Below are 20,924 nucleotides of genomic sequence, written 5' to 3'. Positions count from 1 at the left end.
AGTAGCTGCCCCCCTGCTATTGGTCTGTAGTGCCGCATTGCTGTGTAACGTCATCCGTTTGGGCGTTCTACGCAGTCTCCACCCCTTAGTGTTCATTGGTTCCTGAACAATATTACTTTTAGCCAGTGTGATTGGCTCGCCAACCAATCATTCATATTTGAATGTATCTAAGGTATTTAAATAATTTTTCAGTCCTTCGCGCCCCGAAATTACGCTCAACTCACTTGGCAAAACATGATTAATACTATGTATTAGGAAAGAAGTTATGAGGTGACTGTTTTCTTTCTTTTTTTGCAACGACCGCCCACTAAGCGCATGTGTAGTAAAATGGCGAGTTTACGCAAGCGCATTAAGAAGTTCCGCTGGGCGCTTGGAACACGTGAAATGGCGGGCGGGAGACAGCGGCGAATCTACAGCGCTTGCGTAGTGGCGGGAGTTGTGCCTCGTTTTGCGCAGGCGTAATGGGCGGAGAAAGGGTACGGTCCCAGGATTGGTCGCGCAGGCGCAGGGAAGGATCCGTTTTGGCGGGCGGTTGGCGTTGCGCAGAAGGCGGCGGCGGCACTGTCTTGTGGTCCTGCCTCACCACAGAGGAACAGGGAAGACGTTTGCGTGAGTGATCGGTGTCGATTCCGGGTAAGTGACGGATAGTCTTGCCTACCCATACGAGGTCTTGAACTGACTCCAATTGGGCCCGTTATTGTGTGAAATGAATGGACCGCGGGGTGGGGGCTCGTGAAGGGGGAGCGGTGGGTCCGGCCAACCAATGGAAGAACAGGGGCGGGATGTTTTATTCCTGTAAGTTCTGTGGTGCTGTGCAGCCGGAGGGCTTGACTGGCTTGTGTTTAGGCCAATTGGGTCCGCCCTTAGCTGCCGACTGATCGGTCCTTGGGCCATCGGAATGTGGGAGGCGGGTTTCCAGCTCCTGAGCAGCGGCTCCCTGAGCCAATGAGCACGGAGCGCGCGGTAGGTTGGGCTCATCCAAGAGGCAGCGGATTGACTCCAATGGGGAATGCGGGAGTCGGGCGGTTAAATGGATGGACCAAATTTGGAGCCAGTAGACGAATAGCCTACGGGAAGCGCTCGGGCAGGTCGTCCAATCAGCGGTCCAGAAGAGGGAGGTCTTAACGTTAGAGGTTGTGAAGAAGGAGATTCAATGCCTGTGATGGCGCGGCAGCGCATATTTTATCCACTGTGACTTCTCTAACGAATCCTTTAGGCCTCCGTCCCATACACCTTTCTTGTAGGGAAACTGTAAGTTCTGTCCCCACACTTTTGGTTTTGAGGGGAGCAAGGTAGGTCTTTGGGACCTCGCTTCTTTAGGAAGACTGACTTGAAATGTTAGAACCAGTAGGATAAATCTATACTGTCGTGGAAAGGCACCCGAGAAAAATCTGCATCGTGAAGCACCTTTCCACGGACAAATGGGTATTTGTAAATCCATAGAAAAAGTTTTGGAAGGCTACATACCGAAGTGTGTTACCTCTATAGACAGAGTGGGATCTAGGCAGGTTGGTGTCTGCTGTTTAAGCCTTTTTAGGGATCGTAATTTGTGATTAAATAAAGATTAGATTAAAAAAGTCAACTTTTGTGTTTCTAGTCATAATCACGGGCTTCTCACAGCCTCTTTTATCCTTACACCTCGATAGAGTTGTTTTTCCCCTAAGAACTAAGGTGATACTCAGTATAAAAATACAAATATTAAAAAGGTAACTTTTGTTTGACTACTTAGTACCTACTAGAGAGGCTAAGCTAAGCGCCTTACAAGCATTATTCATGTCTCAGTGCCTTTATCTTTGTCTCTGACGCCTCCCCCCCCCCCCATGTACATCTTTCTTTACACCACTAAAGAGTTTCTAAGCTCTCTTTCTTCTCTTCCTTTGAGGATGTCTGGATTTTGATAAGGAAGTTGCTTAACAAGGGGGATATTTAGGGTGTTAGAGACAGGACTCATCCATCACCTGGATTATTCCATTGCCTTTTGATTATATGTCCTTCAAAATATTTATTTTACAGGAGCTGTAATCACCTGTTGGTAATGCCCAGTCAGCTATTTGAAGATGTTTCAGTAAAATAGTGACATTTTCATTACATAATGGCCATATAAGAATCTAAATTGCTCTGTTGTTGTTCACTGATGTATTTAAGGTTAATAGAAGTACTGTTAATAAGTTCAACTACATATGAAGTACACTTCTGATTAGAGACCTTTGTGACATTGTACAAAAGAAAGTTTAGCTGCCCAGAGGAGAGAGTCTCTGACACTTGGCAAGAAGATAAATTTATTTCATATTTGGTTGTAAACTGTAGGTATGCTAATTATGCACTTTTTTCTGCTTAGTTTATAAAGAAAGATACAGATTAAGGTTATCTATCTCTATTTTATTTAGGTTTAAAAGGAATACCATCTTGATCTATTACAGGGTTTCTTGACCTCAGCATGTTGACATTTTGAGCCAACAAATGCATCTCACCTCATCCGTCACCTCCATTTGTGACTATCACAATGTCTCCACACATTGCCAGATGTCCTGGGGTTGTTGGTGGTGGTGATGCAAAATCTTCCTCAGTTGAAAACCTTTGATTTAGGGGTGCCTGGCTGATTTGGTTGGAGGAGCATATGCTCCTAATATTAGGGTCGTGACTTTGAGCCCCAAATTGGGTGTAGAGATTACTAAAAAATAAAGAAACTTAAAAAAAAAAAACACCCACGTTGATTTAAAATGATATGCTGGGAGCTGGGACTGGCTCAGTGGAGGAACATGTGACTATTGATCTCAGGATCATAGGTTCCAGCCCCAACTTGGGTGTAGAGATTACTTTAAAAAATAAAAATAAATAAAATGATAGATGCTGAAATTATCTTGTCAAAATCTTTCATTTTAATAATTGGAAATTAGACGAAGAAGACCGGTAAAGTGTTTAGAAAATAGTCTTTGGTGAATGGATCACTAAATCCTAATGGATATCTCTTCATATGTAGAGTGATCTTTGTTCCATTGGATAAAAGGACAATTTCATTAAATTTTTACCATTTCTTGAAGTTTAAACACGATTGCATCCATTGTTTGTTTGGCTTCCTAAAATATTAGCAAATATTTTTTGGAAGAAGGTGGACCTTGCATTAGATGCTTCTTAGATTTTTGCCTGCTTTAAGCCTCTTTCCTTTACTGAATTCTTTTGGATCAGAGAGTTTTACCCTGACCCTGTACACCTATTGAAATAGGCTTTACTATATAAATACACGTGCAAAGCACTTTGGTATTTTCTCATCTGCAGTACACGATTTCATTTTCTTAGAAATACAGGTCAGTTTCTGCTGATTTCATGGCCCTAAACTCACAGTTTGGGGAAAAAAAGCTGATCTGAAGAAAGAGAACCAAATCATGCTTCTTACATTACTCTGAATGGATTCCTTCTATCTCCAGCCTGAGCTGCTTGGATTTATAAACAAATTAACCTGTGGTCCGTTATTTGACGATTTTAGTGATATATTTTAATTTGAAAGATTTCAGGATTTGAATACAGGCTTCTTGGTTTACTGTAGTATGCAAGTACAAATTGCTTTTTTGTGAATTCTCTTACAATGTCAGTTAATAGGTCTGATGAACATTTCTCTCTCTGGTGGGTAATTTTTCATTGAAATTCGGAGACTATCAGATTGAAAATCTTAAGTTTAGGCTTATTTCTTGCCGTCAGAGAACCTGGTCTGGTTGTTCATTTGTACTGGTGTGTTAATAAAACAAGATGTTTAGCTGATGTTACAAAAATTAAGGTTCAAGTGGTTATGCTTAGAACTTAAGGGTATATACTATTGCCACCAAACCTGAAAGGGAAAATAACACATCTTCACTGGTCTGTCTGAAAACCAATACAAAGAAAGCGATCTGGATAGTAGGTGAGCCGGGTGATGGTTGGGGCAAAAAGGAAAGAAAGAACATGCCTCTGCAGTGACTGGATTTTAATATGTCTGGGAAAGTTTTGGTGGTTTTCAGACCCCTTGATAGTGGCTCTGGAAAAGAGAAAAGGCATATAGGATACAAAGATTTCTGAGGAAGATTAGATTAGCATTTTTTATTTAAGTTATATAATTTAACCACAAAGCATGATTTATATATCTTACTGGAATAGCCCATTTAATAATTCTCGGTAAAGCATCTCTTTCCTTTCCTTGTTCTTTTGCTCAGTCTATTTTTATTTCCATTTACCTTACATGAAATTGGGCTTAAAGCTGTGTGCTGTGGATATTGATTTTAAGAGTAGTGAATTACAATGTGAGATATCACTTGTAACTGGCTTAGTATGGCTGCTGTTTACACATTGTTATTCATGAACTTGGACTCTGGGCAATTATCTTTTTTCCCTGACATAACTTTGATTTTCCTTTCCTCCTTATAAAGGATGCCTTTAACTGATCATTGTACTAATGGGAAAGAGTCCAGGTCATCCTGAGAAGAGTTGGCTTGTGCAGAGTCCAAGATACAGCTTTGTTGGATTTCTGTAAGCTACTCGAAGCCACATATTCATTTCTGATGACAACTTTACACTTGTGTTGGCAGAACACCCACAGTGACAACTGGTGCCTATGTTTAGTCTGTCCAGGAGCTCTACCAGCTAACATGTTTGGGGAAAAACCTACACTGTTCTTGTTAGCAGCTATGTAAATACTAGACCTCGCTGAGTTTGTCTTCCTGGATCTGCCAGTATTTTGGGAGGAAAATTACATTCCCTGATTGCTTCAATTTACCCTTTGAAATGAGGGATTAAAGGTTTTAGGCATTCTTTGGGTTACTTAGAGCACAATTCTTTTTGGATGAGGAATTGGTTTTATATATATCCAGTTTATGATTTTTAAAAATTTTATTTCCCCTGTGTATTAGTTTCCTGTGGCTCCTGGAACAAATTACCACAAACTTAGTGGTTTTCAAACAATAGGAATTTATTCTTACAACTCTGTAGGCCAAAAGTCTGCAGTCAAGGTGTTGAACCCCCTCTGGAGGCCCGAGGGTAGAGTCCCTTCCTTGCTTCTTCCAGCTTCTGGTGGTTGTCAGTCTCATCTTGTGGCCTCAGCTCTTCCTGCTCTGTCTTCACATGGTCTTCTCTGTCTCAGAACTCCTGCCTCTCATCAGGATAAATGTGATTGCATTTAAGACCCAATCAGATATTCCAGGATAAATTTCTCCTTTCACATCTTTTTTTTTTTTTTTTTTAATTTTTTTTAACGTTTTATTTATTTTTGAGACAGAGAGAGACAGAGCATGAACGGGGGAGGGGCAGAGAGAGAGGGAGACACAGAATCGGAAGCAGGCTCCGGGCTCTGAGCCATCAGCCCAGAGCCCGACGTGGGGCTTGAACTCACAGACTGTGAGATCGTGACCTGAGCTGAAGTCGGACGCTCAACTGACTGAGCCACCCAGGCGCCCCTCACATCTTTTAGTCACACCTTTGCCCTATAAAATAATATTCATGGGTTCAAGGGATTAGGACTTGGGTATCTTTTGGGGGGCCATCACTCAGACCACTACACCTTAGTTCTCTAACCCCTATCCAAATAAATTTTGCATAATTCAAAAAAAAACTTTTTTTTTTTGTTTTTACTTTAGAGAAAGAGGGGCAGAGAGAGAGAGAATTTTTTTTTTTTTTTTTTTTTTTTTTTGAAAGAGAAAGAATGAGAATGAGACTCTAAGTAAGCTCCATGCTAATTGTGGAGCCCAATCTGGGGCTTGATCCCCTGACTCAGATCATGACCTGAGGCTGAAATTAGGATGCTCATCCGATTGAGCCACCCAGGCACCCTAAGAAAAAGTTATTTTAAAAATGAGAGGCAAATGGGGACAAAAAAAGGCTCAGGAAACTTAGATTCTATTCCCATATCTGTCATTAACTAGTGATAGAACCTTGGGTGAGCCATTTGCTCTCTTTGGTTCTTAGTTTCTCCATCTTACATGAAAGGAATTGGATAGGTGATTGCTGATAGCCTTCTAGACCAAAGTCTTTCATTAAATGACTCCTGAATTGTCTTGGAGTTTGTTTTTGAAGCCACTAGTTTTAAATGTACATGAAGAACTCTTTCTAATATTTTGGGCCAATGTAGTCCATTGGTGGTCTTCCCTAGGACTTAAAGGATAGAAGGCTAAGTTGTTGGCTGGTTGTCTGGTTGTCATATCCTTGGGGTACTGACACAGGATAACACATTTGTTAAGTGTGTGTGATTTTCTAAAAAGGGCATAATGGACTACTTGGGCCATTTTTCACTCTCATCCTAATGAGGCTATGGACTGTGTAGTCTGGATTTCCTTTCTGGTAAGTGTAGTTTGTCAAAATTAAACAGTGACAGATTTTTTTACCTGCAGGTAGGTCGTGGGGCTATAGTTTCAAAATTCTTCACATGCAGTCTTATTCTTCAGACTTAACTGAGTGCCTGTTCCATCATGCTTCATTGCTAGAAAGGACACTAGAAAGTATGGGCTTGAGATGGTGTTGTTGAAAGGACTGTTCAAAGATCAAGCTTTATAATACACTCTCATTTCTTACATGGAGAAGAGGAGAAGGAACCAAATTGAATTCAAGTATTCTGATTGTAATCTCCATTTCTTAGAATAAAGCAAGTTCATATCTGAGTCAGCAGGCATAATTATGTCGGAATAAAATGCCCTGTTAAAGAGGTCAACCAACAGGCTGGGATATCTATCTTAAGTTTGGTTTCTGAGGCAGATCCTCCACGTGCCTTCTTTCTCATCCCTAAATCAGTAAGACTTATTTACCTCACAGGGAGTTGTGGAGGGTAATAATACTGCTAATTTGTTCTGTATTTCCCAACAATAAATCATATCTAAGGATCTGATAAAACATAGGCAAACCTCATTTATATGAGTAGTTGGAGACAGGCATAGATATAACTTACAGATAGTTCAGAAAATTCATTAAAGTTATTTTAACTTCCTCTATCATCAGACATCTACCTTCTGTTGCTGTATACTTTCCAAACTGTTCTTTTGTTCTTTTTCCATAACAGACATGAGGTAGGTAGGGCAAATAGCTAACACCAGATTAGATGATAAAGGGATCAATTCATCAAGAGGACACAACAACCCTGAGTTTTACACAACTAATAATAAAGCCTCAAAGTACCTGAAAGAAAAAACAATGGAACTGAAATATATACATCTGTATTAATACACTTCTAAGCAACCCATGGATCAAAGAAGACATCACAAAGAATATTAGAGAATATCTTGAACTGAATAAAAATGATAACATGACCTTAAAATTTGTGGGATGTAACTAAGTTCGCTTAGAAATTTATAGTATTAAATGCTTCGGTTAAGAAAGCAGAAAGGTCTAGAGTCAGTGACCTACATTTCTGTCTTAAGAACCTAGGAAAAGAAGAGCAAATTAAACCCAAAGTAGGCAGAAAAAAGGAAATAGTAAAGATAAAAGCATGAAGTATAAAGTAAAAATAGTAGAGAAAATCAATGAAGGTGAAAGTTGATATTTTGAGAAAATCAGTAAAATTAATAAACCAAGCTGGTCTGATTCGGGAAACAAACAAACAAATGACTAAGAGAAGGGATGTCACTACTGATTGTAGAGACACTTTAAAAACAATAAGGGAATATTATGAACTATGTCCATACATTCAGTGTCTTAGATGAATTGAATCACCTCCTTGAAAGACAAACTACCAAAGTTCACTTCAGAAGAAATACAGAACCTCACTAGCCCTGTAGTTGTTAAAGAAATGAAATTTGGGGGGTGCCTGGGGTTCAATCTTCTGACTCTTGATTTTGGCTCAGGTCATGATCTCATAGTTTGTGGGTTTAAGCCCCGAGTTGGGCTCTGCGCTGATAGTGCAGAGCTTGCTTGGGATTCTCTCTCTGCCCCTTCCCCATTCACCCTTTTCATCTCTCTCTCTCTCTCAAAGTAAACATTAAAAGAAAAAAAAAAAAAGAAATGAAATTTGTAGTTGAAAACCTTCCCCCAGTGAAAACTCCAGGGCCAGATGGCCTCACTGGTAAGTTTTACCAAACCTTTAAGGAAGAGATAATACTAATTCTACACCAATACTTTCAGAAAATAAGAGAGGAGGGAACACTTACCTAGCATTCATTATTTTTAATTTCATTTATCAGGCACTTCTGTTTCATATACATAATATTTTTTTTGAGCGAGAGAGAGTGAGCGTGAGCCAGCGCACAAGCAGGACGGGGCAGAGAGAGGGGGACAGAGGATCCAGGGCAGGCTGTGAGAGGACAGCAGCAAGCCTGATGTGGGGCTCAAACTCTGGAACTGCAGGATTATGACCTGAACCTATGTCAGACACTCAACTGACTGAGCCACCCAGGTGCCCCATATTTCCTTTATATTTTTAAAAGTGTCTTCTAGCTCATTTGTCTTACCTTCACAGCAGATCTGTAAGATAAGTATGGCAAATAACTTAACACCCTAAGGTTAACTGAACTGTCTAGCTTGATCTTTTCAGTGATCTGACTGGAAGAGGACCACATCTTCTAATTCCTAGTCCTGATTTTGCCACTGTTAACAAGTTGCCCTTTTAGTAGCTTTTTTGTTAACAGCCTTTGGGGACAGGACTAACCAGTGCTGACTTAATCAAGGAGAAACTGTTAAAATCCTTAGCTCTTAAATTGAAGACTGGGTTAGAGACCGTGCCCATGCAATGCTTGACACTTACTAGGCCCTCAATAAATATCCCAGAGCAAGGATCAGAATTGCTATATTAATCATCCCTTTGGCATAGGATTTAAATTAGGATTGTAGTTGGAAACTGGACAAAAAGCGAGTCAGAAACATCTTACTTGGTTTAAGTAACACATCAGAGCATTCAGTGGAAGAGCTGGGTAGTCTGAGATTGGCTATCCCTTTTAGCCGTTAATCTGGTGGTGGCCTTTCTTTGCATTTAACTATCAATATATCTGAAGTGTAGAGCACACTTTTATGATATTGTGGCATAGTAACTCACACTTAAATGTCAATAGAGACACTTGCAAAGACCTACAAGGTTCAATAATTTCTGGTGTGGGTTTGTTTCTCCTGTCATCACCCATTATGTATTTTTTTACAGCTTTTAAATTGCCACAGAGAGAAATTGGTCAGGAACATAATGGATGGCCAAGGAGCTGCCAAGGATACTGTTGTATGGGATGGGAAAAAGTTCAATACTGCCTTGATTTTATTTATCTAAATTGTAGGCTATGACTTCAATATAATTCATGTTGCTAATACACCAAGGTAATAGTAAAGTACAAAATTATGCCATAAGTTGAAGGAGTGCTCTCTTTTACTCCATGAAGTTTAACAGTCTAACTCCAATTCTATAAAACTCTTTTTTTGTCAGCATTGTATTAATCAAATTTTAGCGTATTGACTTAAATTATAATAGCATTTCAATAGTTAAATTAGAGATTTTAGTTTATGGTTATGCAAATTAATTTTTATGTCACTTGAACGTCTTCTCTAAACTAAGGCTGTGAGATAGTGTAAATTGGCATAGAAGAGGCTTTTCCTTAAGATAGAGGATTTGTGGGAGAAACCGGAAGGGGTCTTTGTAGACCCTTAAGCTGCTAATACCTAAAATCTGTACAAGCTGGGGGCACCTGGGTGGCTCAGTTGGTTAAGCATTTGGACTCTTGATTTCGGCTCAGGTCATGATCTCACAATTCGTGAGATCTAGCCCCACATTGGGCTCTGTGCTGACAATGTGGAGCCTGCTTAGGATTCTCTCTCTCCCTCTCTCCCCCTCCCCCCACTCTCTCTCTCTCAAAATAAATAAATAAACTTAAGAAAAAAATAAAATCTGTACAAGCTGGATGATGTCGGATTAGCACTGCATCTTAATTTTATGGCTGTTTGAAAAATATGACCTCAATTTTACTTGTGGGTAGATCTTTTAGTTCTGTTTTAACCCTTTCATGTTTTGTGAACATGCTCTGCCAAAGTGGTATGTAAAAATCTAAGATTCATAGTAACTACTCAAACATTGCTGGAATCCATTTTTCTTAAGATTTACTTATGATGAAATTGCCAGGTTCTTCATGAAAGGTGACTGAATCTACTAGTTCATGCTTCATCACATTTAATTAAGGGAGGAGTGGGTGTGAGATTAACTGTGGGACCCAAGGAATTTAACAAAAATCCCCTACCCCTGGACAAGCAGAGCAAGACTAACTCCATCTTGTGCTACACCCGCTATCTCATGTATAACCCCCACATGACCTACTTATTGCTTAAGACACTCCCCCACCCTAGTCACGCCGCCGAGTACACCCTTACTGGAAACCGGCTCACTTAGGAATGCGGAACCCCTAACCGCCAGAGACTGTAAACCCCGCCTTCTGCTCGCCAAACTTGCGCGCCAATTCTGACCAGAGTGATAGGCTAGTTCAAACAGTTACCATAGGGTAAATTGTAATTCAATTGGCCACCTGCATGTGGACTGACATGAATGTGCAACTTTCTGTGTGTGTTACAATCTCATTGGCCACTGGCCCCCTTAAAACTGCTACCCCTCTTAACCTAGGGGTCCAAGTCCCTGCTCTGCTGTGTCGGGTATACTTGGGCCCAAGCTCGAGCTTGCAAATAAACCCTCGTGCGTTTGCATCGGTATCGGCTCCTTGGTGGTCTCTCGGATTCGAAATCGGGGGCATTACATTTGGGGGCTCGTCTGGGATTCGAGACACCCCCAGGACCCCACTTGGAGGGTCCCACGTCTGGTGACTGCACTCAACTTCTACCTTTCGTGCACATATTTTCTGAGAGCTCTATACTGTATCTCTACCTGTAGGAATTCCAAACTGTCTTTGGGTCGGCATTGGCTTAAGTGGACACGCTGGCGAGCCGTCCTGGCGCTCTTGGGAGACATCCCTTGCCCCCGCCAGGAGGACAAAGTCCTCATCTGTGAGGAGGGCCGGCTGCCATTACGGACAGCCAGCCCTTCGTTTTACTTTCTGTTTTGTCTCCGCGGCCGCACTGGAACGTTTGTCTGTGTTATTGTGTCCTTGTTAATCGTCATAACTGTTTGTGTCTTGGTGTGGATTGAAATGGGGCAGACCCAAACTACCCCCTGTCTCTTATGCTGTCCCACTTCTCGGACGTTAAGGAAAGGGCTCATAATTTGAGCACAGACATAAGAAAAGGGAAATTTCAGAGTTACTGCATGTCAGAATGGCCAACCTTTGACGTTGGATGGCCCTGAGAAGGAACTTTCCACCTACCTATTATTTTGCAGGTCAAGGCTGTAATCTTCAAGGACAAACCAGATGGCCACCCTGACCAGGTGCTCTACATCCTGGTCTGGCAGGACATGATCAAAAACCCCCCTTCTTGGCTAAAACCATTCTTACCCCCCAAAGCAGGACCTACCAAGATTCTAGCCCTGGGGAAAGCTGAGAAGGAGACTGACACAAAGGCCAAAACGTCCCTTTATCTGGTCTTGCAGGATTCCTCTCCAGAGGATCTGATTCATCCACTGCCCTACCAGGCTCTCCCTCCCCCTTCCGCCCCTCCATTGGAAGCACCAGGGGCTGCAGGAGGGGCACCATCCCTCCCTGACGAAGGAATTCCTGTGCGTGGGCCAGCACCAGGGACACCTGGATGGACCCACCGGGCAGCCCCACCCTCAAATATGGGGCCGGCCGACTCCACCGCCCTTCCCCTCCGTGCCATGGGGCCTCCTGACGAGTCTGGAAAACAACCAATGTTATATTGGCCGTTCTCCACCAGTGATTTATATAATTGGAGAACTCAAAATGCAAAGTTCTCCGATAACCGTAAAGATTTAATTGGGCTTTTAGATACTGTTCTCTTTACCCACCAGCCTACTTGGGATGACTGTCAGCAGCTCTTGCAGGTTCTCTTCACCACCGAAGAGAGAACGAATACAGGTGGAAGCTCGGAAGTCTGTCCTGGGAGAGGACAAACAACCGACTCAAAACCCAGACCTCATAAAGGCTGCCTTCCCCTTATCCCGCCCTACCTGGGACTACAATTAGGCTGAAGGTAAGGAGAGACTCCGGGTCTACCGCCAGACTCTAATGGCAGATCTCAAGGCTGCCACGCGCAAGCCTACTAATCTGGCTAAGGTATATGATGTAAGACAAGGTAAGGATGAGAGTCCAGCAGCCTTCTTAGAAAGAATCACAGAGGCTTTTAGGCAGTACACCCCTATGAACCCAGAAGCCCCAGAAACAAAAGCCGCAATTATCATGGCTTTTGTTAATCAGGCCACTCCAGACATCAAAAGAAAATTACAAAGAGTGGAGAGGCTAGGAGAAAAGAGCCTGCAGGACTTAATAATAGTAGCAGAGAGAGTTTACAATAATAGAGAAAGCCCGGAGGAGCAACAGACTAAACTATGCGACCGGCAGACCCGAAATCTGGCTAAGATCCTGCTGGCTACAACCATGGATGACCCACAGGAAAAACGGAGGCACCTCAAGAAGCTGACTTCAGGGACAGGTAAGGAAGATGGCCCTGGTCCCTGACGGGAGCACCCTAAACTAAACGAAAAACCAATGTGCTTATTGCATGGAAGAGGGCCACTGGGTGAAAGACTGCCCTAACAAAAGATCTAAGGCCCCTGCCAAGATATTAGAGATGGAGGACCTGGACGACTAGGGGAGTCGGGGTTCGGTACCCCTCCCCGAGCCCAGGGTAACTCTCAGAGTGGAGGGGCAACCAGTTGAATTTCTAGCAGACACTGGGGCACAACATTCGGTCTTATTACAACCCCAGGGAAAATTGGCGAGCAAGACCTCATGGGTGCAAGGGGCCACGGGGACCAAACAGTACTCATGGACTACCCGAAGAACTGTGGACCTCGGCATGGGTCGGGTATCCCACTCCTTCATGGTCATCCCTGAATGTCCCTACCCGTTATTAGGTTGGGACTTGCTCACCAAGATGGGGGCACAAATTTACTTCCACCCCAAAGGGGCAAAAATCCTAGACAAAGAAGGGAAACCGATTCAGGTGCTTGTCCTGAGTTTGGAAGATGAATATTGTCTCCACCAGACGCCCCCAGCCCCAATGACTGACATTGACCGTTGGCTACAGGAATTTCCTCAGGCATGGGCAGAAACGGGGATTCGGGCTGGCCCGACACCGACTGGCTATATAGATAGAACTAAAACCGGGGGCAGACCCTGTCAGGGTCCGCCAATACCCCATGCCTCTCGCAGTGCGAACGGGAATCACGCCCCACATACGACGACTACTAGACTCAGGCATATTAAGGCTCTGCCAATCGGCATGGAACACTCCCTTGCTGCCGGTGCGAAAACCACACTCTAACGATTACAGGCCAGTCCAGGACTTAAGGGAAGTCAACCGGCGAGTAATGGATGTGCACCCCACGGTCCCAAACCCATACACCCTCCTCTCCACCTTGCCTCCAGACAAAAATTGGTATACAGTATTAGATTTAAAAGATGGCTTTTTCAGCCTGCCTTTAGCACCCAAGAGCCAAGACCTTTTTGCCTTTGAATGGACGGACCCCGAGAAAGGCATCAATGGCCAACTCACCTGGACTCGCCTACCACAAGGATTCAAAAACTCAGCAACCATCTTCAATGAGGCCTTACACGAAGACTTGGGTGAGTTCCGTTCTGAGCACCCTCATTTGACCTTATTGCAATATGTACATGATATCCTGCTGGCGGCGGAGGACCAGGACACTTGCCTGCGAGGCACCAAGGACTTACTCCAGACTGTAGCGGCTCTAGGATACCAGGCCTCAGCCAAAAAGGCCCAAATCTGCAGAGCAGAGGTGAGCTACCTGGGGTACAAATTAAAGGATGGACAAAGATGGTTGACGGATGCGCAGAAGGAAACCGTCCTAAGGATCCCACAGCCGCAAACCGTCCGTCAGGTACGTGAATTCCTGGGGTCGGCAGGGTTCTGTCGATTATGGATTCCGGGTTTTGCCGAGATGGCCATACCCCTCTATGAGGCCACCAGGCACCAACAAAATTTTGAATGGACAGAGGCCATGAACAAGGCCTTTAATGACCTTAAACAGGCCTTGCTGTCTGCCTCGGCTCTCGGGTTGCCTGACCTAACCAAGCCCTTCTACCTGTATGTAGACGAGAAAGACGGGGTGGCAAAAGGGGTCCTTGTCCAGTACATAGGTCCCTGGAAAAGACCCATAGCTTATCTCTCTAAAAAGCTGGACACGATGGCCGCTGGATGGCCCCCATGCTTAAAAATTATTGCCACGGTGACCACTATGGTCAAGGATGCAGACAGGCTAGCCATGGGGCAAGAGCTATATGTTACCACCCCACATGCTATTGAAGGGGTACTCAAACAGCCCAGACCGCTGGATCAGCAATGCTGGTCTGACCCTACTGCTGAAGAGCCTACTGCTGAACCTATCAGAGCCTACTGCTGAACCCCACCAGAATTTTATTCAAGCCACCTACAACCCTGAATCCGGCAACGCTACTCCCCAACCCAGACTGGGACACTGCTCTGCATAACTGTCAAGAGATTTTGGCACAGGTGCACGGAATCAGGGCTGATCTCCGGGACCAGCCACTGCTGAACGCGGATGCCACCTGGTATATGGACAGCAGCAATTTTGTCCTAGAAGGAATCAGATACGCGGGGGCAGCCGTAACCACAGAAACGGAGATCATCTGGGCAGAGCCATTGGCAGCCGGAACATAGGCTCAACAGGCAGAACTGATCGCCCTGACCAAGGCACTAACCATGAGAGAAGGTAAACGAATAAACATTTACACCGACAGCAGGTATGCCTTTGCCACCGCTCATATCCACGGAGCCCTTTACAGAGAGAGAGGGCTTCTGACAGCAGAGGGAAAGACTATTAAGAACAAAACAGAGATTCTTGAATTCCTAAGGGCCCTCTGGCTGCCCAAGGCACTAGCTATCATCCATTGTCCAGGACACCAAAAAGCAGACACACCAGTAGCCAGGGGAAACCAGCTAGCCGACTCAAAAGCAAAGGAGGCGGCCCTTTCGGTGACCCAGGTTTTAACCACGCTACCCGATCTGGGAGCATCAACCCTGCTGGACACCCCCAGCTATACTGGCACTGACTTACAATGGATTAAACACTTGCCTATGACCCAATGCTTGCATGGCTGGTGGAGGGCCGCATACTCCAGCATCATCCTGCCAGAGGAACTAGGACAACGAGTCCTATCCAAAATGCGTCAGAGTACTCATATGGGAACAAGAAAGATGGAAGACCTCATACGACATGCTAAGATCATTATTAAGGACTCTCGAGCAAAGATCGAGCAGATTGTGGCAAGCTGTCATGCATGCCAGCTAACCAACGCCACCACCCATGGGTCTAAGGCCGGAACCCGACTCAGGGAAGACCGCCCAGGAGCATACTGGGAAATAGATTTCACCGAGGTAAGGCCTGGAAAATGTGGGTACAAGTACTTGCTAGTTTTCATAGATACTACGAAGATGTAGATACTACGTGGACAGAGGCATTCCCCACTAAGCACAAAACAGTGCAAATCATGACCAAAAAGCTGCTGGAGGACATTCTGCCAAGGTATGGATTTCCTGCCAGGATCAGATCCGACAATGGACCGGGGTTTATTTCTAAGGTAACGCAGGGAGTAGCACAAATACTGGGGGCAGATTGGAAATTGTGCTTACAGACCCCAGAGCTCAGGTCGGGTAGAGAGAATGAATAGGACATTAAAAGAGACCTTAACTAAATTAGCCTTGGAGACTGGCGGGGACTGGGTCACTCTCCTCTCCTTTGCCCTATATAGGATGAGAAACTCACCATATAAGATGGGACTAACTCCCTGCGAAATCATGTTTGGTACATCCCCACCTATCATTCCTGCCTTGAAACCCGAAGTGCTTGCTGAGTTCAATGACCAACAGCTTCTTTTCTCCCTCCAAATGTTACAAAGAGCCCATGAGCAGGTATGGCCTAAGCTGAAGGCCCTCTACGAGACCGGGTCGCCTCCTGACCCCCATCGGTATCAACCAGGCGATTGGGTATACGTGCGGAGGCACCAACAGCAGGCACTCCAACCTCGCTGGAAAGGACCCTACATTGTGATCATGACCACGCCCACTGCTCTCAAGGTCGACAGAATAACTCCCTGGGTCCACTACACCCACGTCAGGCCAGCTGATCCACACGCCGTCCTCAAAGACTTTGTTCCGGAATGGAAGAGTCAGCCTGACAAGGACAATCCTTTAAAGCTAAGGCTGCGTGCCTACCACTTGCCTCGCTAATATTACTTGTGCTGTATCCCCTCGCGACTAAATCCAACCCCCACCAACCACTTAATCTAACCTGGCAAATCATCACCCCAAGCACTAATCAGGTAGTAACCCAGCTGTCAGAACTACACCCCAGGGGAACCTGGTGGCCTAATCTGACAATCGACCTATGTGACCTGTTTGGGAAAAACCCCAACTTCCATAACGGATGACTAGGGATACCAGGGTGTGGCACCGAAGTAGGCAAAACAGCCCTCCAAAATACCTGTTTTTACGTATGTCCAGCCCCCTCCCAATCCAGTAATAGTATCTCATGAGGTGGCTGGGCGGACTACTTCTGCCAGGCATGGGGTTGCGAACACACTGGGACATGCAATTGGCTATCACAAAACCCGTCCGGCCTCATAAAATTCCAACTGAATACTACACACCCCTCATGCTCAGAACGCCCCTACTGTAATCCAGTCACCATTTCCTTCATGGAGACCGGGAAACAAGCAACAAATTGGGGAGCAGGACTTCTGTGGGGACTCCGGCTTTACCAAAGCGGGTATGATAATGGAGTCCTATTCATGATCAGACAACTAGAGAACCCAAAAGGTCAAACCCTTGGAATAGGTCCCGACACTGTGCTAGTGCCACCCGTGCTAACATCTCCTCAACCTCAGAGGCTTGCCCACAACACTTCTGATGGGGGCACCCCAGTCCCAACTCTCCTCTCCCCTCTCCTCCCCCTCGACCCTTCTCAACACCTTCTTTGGGCCCTGATGTCCAAAGCTTACAAATTCCTTAACGCAACTAAGCCCAATCTCACCCGATCCTGCTGGCTGTGCTATGATATCTGCCCCCCCTTCTATGAGGGTATCGCAATAATGGGGCAATATAACACGACCACGGACCCTAATGCTTGCAGGTGGCACTGAGAGCCTGGTAGTAAAGGCCTCACCTTGCAGTCCGTGTCAGGCCAAGGACTCTGTATAGGCACTCCTCCACGCACCCACCAGGCTCTGTGCAACGTTACACAGCCTATAAATAATACAGGGTATTATCTACCACCCCAGGACAGTTGGTGGGCTTGTTCCGAGGGTCTAACTCCCTGCGCTCATGGTCAAGTTATATACAGAACTGAGGGATTCTGTGTGCTGGTTCAACTACTCCCTAGAATCATCTACCATTTAGATGAACAGGTGCTTCAATGGAAAGATGCGGATACCCACCAACAAAATAAACGGGAACCCATCTCAGCCATCACCATTGCCTCCCTATTAGGAATTGGATTGGCAGGCGCAGGAACAGGAATTGCCTCACTAGCCACCCAGGCCTCCCATTACAGTAGCCTCAGGGCTGCCATTGATACAGACCTAGAGCGCATAGAGACCTCCATTTCTCACCTCCAAGAGTCCCTAACATCCTTGTCTGAAGTGGTTCTCCAAAACAGAAGGGGATTAGACCTAGTCTTTCTACAACAAGGGGGAGTCTGCGCTGCCCTGAACGAAGAGTGCTCTTTCTACACTGACTACTCAGGGATAGTACGAGAATCAATGGCTAAGGTAAGGGAAGGATTAGCCAAGCGAAAACGAAAACAAGAGCAGCAACAGGGATGGTTTGAATCACGGTTCAGTCATTCTCCCTGGCTGACTACCTTATTGTCCTCCCTAGCCAGTCCCCTAATCATCCTTCTCCTTCTGACCTTCGGGCCCTGCCTCATCAATAGACTAGTGGCTTTTGTCAGGGACTGAGTCAACACAGTTCAACTCCCGGTACTCAGGCAACAATACCAACCACTGACTCTCTCGACAGAAACCCAGAACCCATGATTGGGTCCTGCATAGGATCCTCTGGAAAAGGGGGGAATGTGGGACCCAAGGAATTTAACAAAAATCCCCTGCCCCTGGACAAGCAGAGCAAGACTAACTCCATCTTGTGCTATACCCGCTATCTCATGTATAACCCCCACATGACCTACTTATTGCTTAAGACACTCCCCCACCCTAGTCAAGCCGCTGAGCACACTCTTACTGGAAACCAGCTCACTTAGGAATGCGGAACCCCTAACCGCCAGAGAATGTAAACCCCACCTTTTGCTCGCCAAACTTGTGCGCCAATTCTGACCAGAGTGATAGGCTAGTTCAAACAGTTACCATAGGGTAAATTGTAATTCAGTTGGCCACCTGCATGTGGACTGACATGAATGTGCAACTTTCTGTGTGTGTTACAATCTCATTGGCCGCTGGCCCCCATAAAACTGCTACACCTCTTAACCTAGGGGTCCAAGTCCCTGCTCTGCTGTGTTGGGTATACTTGGGCCCAAGCTCGAGCTTGCAAATAAACCCTTGTGCGTTTGCATCGGTATCGGCTCCTTGGTGGTCTCTCGAATTCAAAATCAGGGGCATTACATTAACACCCACCTGAGACTGTGGTCCCTTAAGAGGAGTTCAGTACATTGCAAGGACAGAATTGTTGGAAAGCATTATCTGGAAGACATTTGCCCATAGGGGTGCCAAATTCTACTTTCTCATAAATCTTGGAACAATTGGATGTCTAACCTCTTGCCCAGTGATGGATTTGGGTGTGGCCTAACTAAATTTAAAGAGGACTGACACTTGAAAGAAGAAATTCAGTAGATTAAAATTTTTTTTAAGTGTTTATTTATTTTTGAGAGAGAGAGTGTGTGTGTGTGAACAGGGGAGGGTCAGAGAGAGAGGGAGACACAGAATCCGGAGCAGGTTCCAGGCTCTGAACTGTCAGCACAGAGCCTGACACGGGGCTCAAACTCAGAAACCGTGAGATCATGACCTGAGCCAAAGTCGGACGCTTAACCGACTGAGCCACCCAGTCACCCCAGAAATTCAGTAGATTTTAATAAAGGAAATAAAATCCCATATAAAATTATTTTGTGAGATTGTGATCTCGTAATGAGATCTCAAGAATTTGTGCTAAACATGTCAGTGAACCAGACTGATTAACTTCAAGCGGTTCTGAGAATCACTATGGTACACATTCATTTATATTTTTTAATGGTGTGGTTCATTGCTTGGAGGAGAGTACAGCCAAATAAAATTTATAAGGCACCCTTTATCTATTTATAATGTATATGTTTTAATCTAAAAGTACAAAAGGCCCTTTACTCCCTTGCTCACTGGAGCAAGAGTCTTGGATAATCAACAAACAGGATACTTTGCCCCAGAATAATTCTGTGACTGGTTGAGGCAGTGCCTAGGCCTGATTTTTAAAGGATCACAAACTGGAGCTGCACTAGCCAAAGGGAGAGCATTTCCTCTCTCCACGCTCCTCTCTATTAATAAAGTTTGTGTTGTCTATATGTGGCTTGTTAATGATAGGGGTGTTAACGACCACAGTTAATCTTCCTCCTCAACTCTTTCCTAATCCAGTCTCTTAAATAGACATTTAAAAAGCTTTTAACTCCTCTTGAATTGGGTGCTCATGGGCTTTTGGTGGAGGTGGAGTGATAGTTATCAGCCCATTTAACAAAACCTGAGACAGCCAGGACAGCTGTAATGTGCATCTCTATGTCGTGTTTTTGTTAAAATGCCACATGGCTAATACTTTGGAAATCATAAATCTAGTAGAAGAAAACATCTTTATAGAGGGTATTTTAGTTTTATGCTGTATGTGTTACAAACTCAAAATCATTGGTACTTCTAGATACATAAAGAACAAAGAACATAGTAGACCAGATTAAAACGGTTCTGTAAATTTGGTTTCTTTTCATCTGTTTTATTTATCACGATAAGGCGATACAGACGACTCCTGGAAGACAGTGCTGTAGCTGACAATTTAATCTTCACCTAAGCTACTAACTTTCCCCAAGTACTTTTGGGAGAGAAATGGGAATTTCTCAAGCCTGGGCTAACTGAATTCACCCATTGGCAGCATATTTAATTAATACATGTGATAGGGAGCTTTGCATATGCCCTCACCCTTTTCTCCTCTTTATGTAGGCTTTCTGGAGGATTTTTGCCTTGCTAGTAGGCTTATAGATTTTATTTTGAAACTCTAAAATGGAGGTGCCTGGCTGGCTCACTTGGTAAAGCATGCAAATCTTGATCTCCGGGTTGTAAGTTCAAGCCCCATGTTTGGTATAGAGATCATTTAAATATAAAATCTTTAAAAAAGAAGAAGAAGAAGAAGAAGAAGAAGAAGAAGAAGAAGAAGAAGAAGAAGAAGAAGAAGGAGAAAGAAAAAGAAACTCTAAAATGAAGAGAGAGCTCACCGATTATGTGTTTTGACATTTGGTCTGACTACCGCCTCCAAATAGTTCAGTGGGTGGTTCAGTGAGGCACTTTACCAGTTGGTTTTCGTTACTTTAAAAAAAATACAAAGCAAGCTCAGAGAAAGATTTAGAATTATGTTGTATATATACTTTTGCTCGTAAGTAGTGATGAAAATAAAATGTGCTACACCAAGATCTAAGAAAAGCCACCAAGACAGCTGGCATTGCAAAGTAGTGACTGGAGGGACTGGAGCAGAGCCTGAACTGGACAAACAGATCCCAGAGACCCTATGTGGGTGATTCTGTGGTTCTAGGATTGATAAATGCAAATAGCTGACCATTACCTCTGTTGTTCTGGATTGTCCCAGTTTTCTGTAATGGTCTCTCTGTACCTTCTGCAGACTAGCAGTTCTTAATACATTTTTTTAACCCTTGTAATGATATAATGAGT

At 44.4% G+C, this 20,924-nt stretch overlaps 1 protein-coding gene across 3 annotated transcripts in view; it reads left to right on the top strand.

The window, feature by feature from the left end:
- The first annotated feature begins 430 nt into the window (after positions 1-430).
- The window catches only part of CBX5 (chromobox 5), a 44,469-nt gene continuing 23,975 nt past the window's right edge, over positions 431-20,924 (top strand). The window contains exon 1 of one of the 3 annotated variants that reach the window (XM_049625647.1): positions 431-633. The gene's annotated coding sequence lies outside the window, so the exon portion shown is untranslated. Of the gene's footprint in view, positions 634-11,853; positions 12,013-20,924 lie in introns of those variants that run through there. The other 2 variants (XM_049625646.1, XM_049625649.1) reach the window with 2 other exon arrangements.

This window comes from Panthera uncia, chromosome B4 (genome assembly GCF_023721935.1).
Source record: "Panthera uncia isolate 11264 chromosome B4, Puncia_PCG_1.0, whole genome shotgun sequence".
NCBI lineage: Eukaryota > Metazoa > Chordata > Mammalia > Carnivora > Felidae > Panthera > Panthera uncia.
Note: the sequence above shows the minus strand (reverse complement) of the source record. Positions and strands in the feature narration are given on the sequence as shown.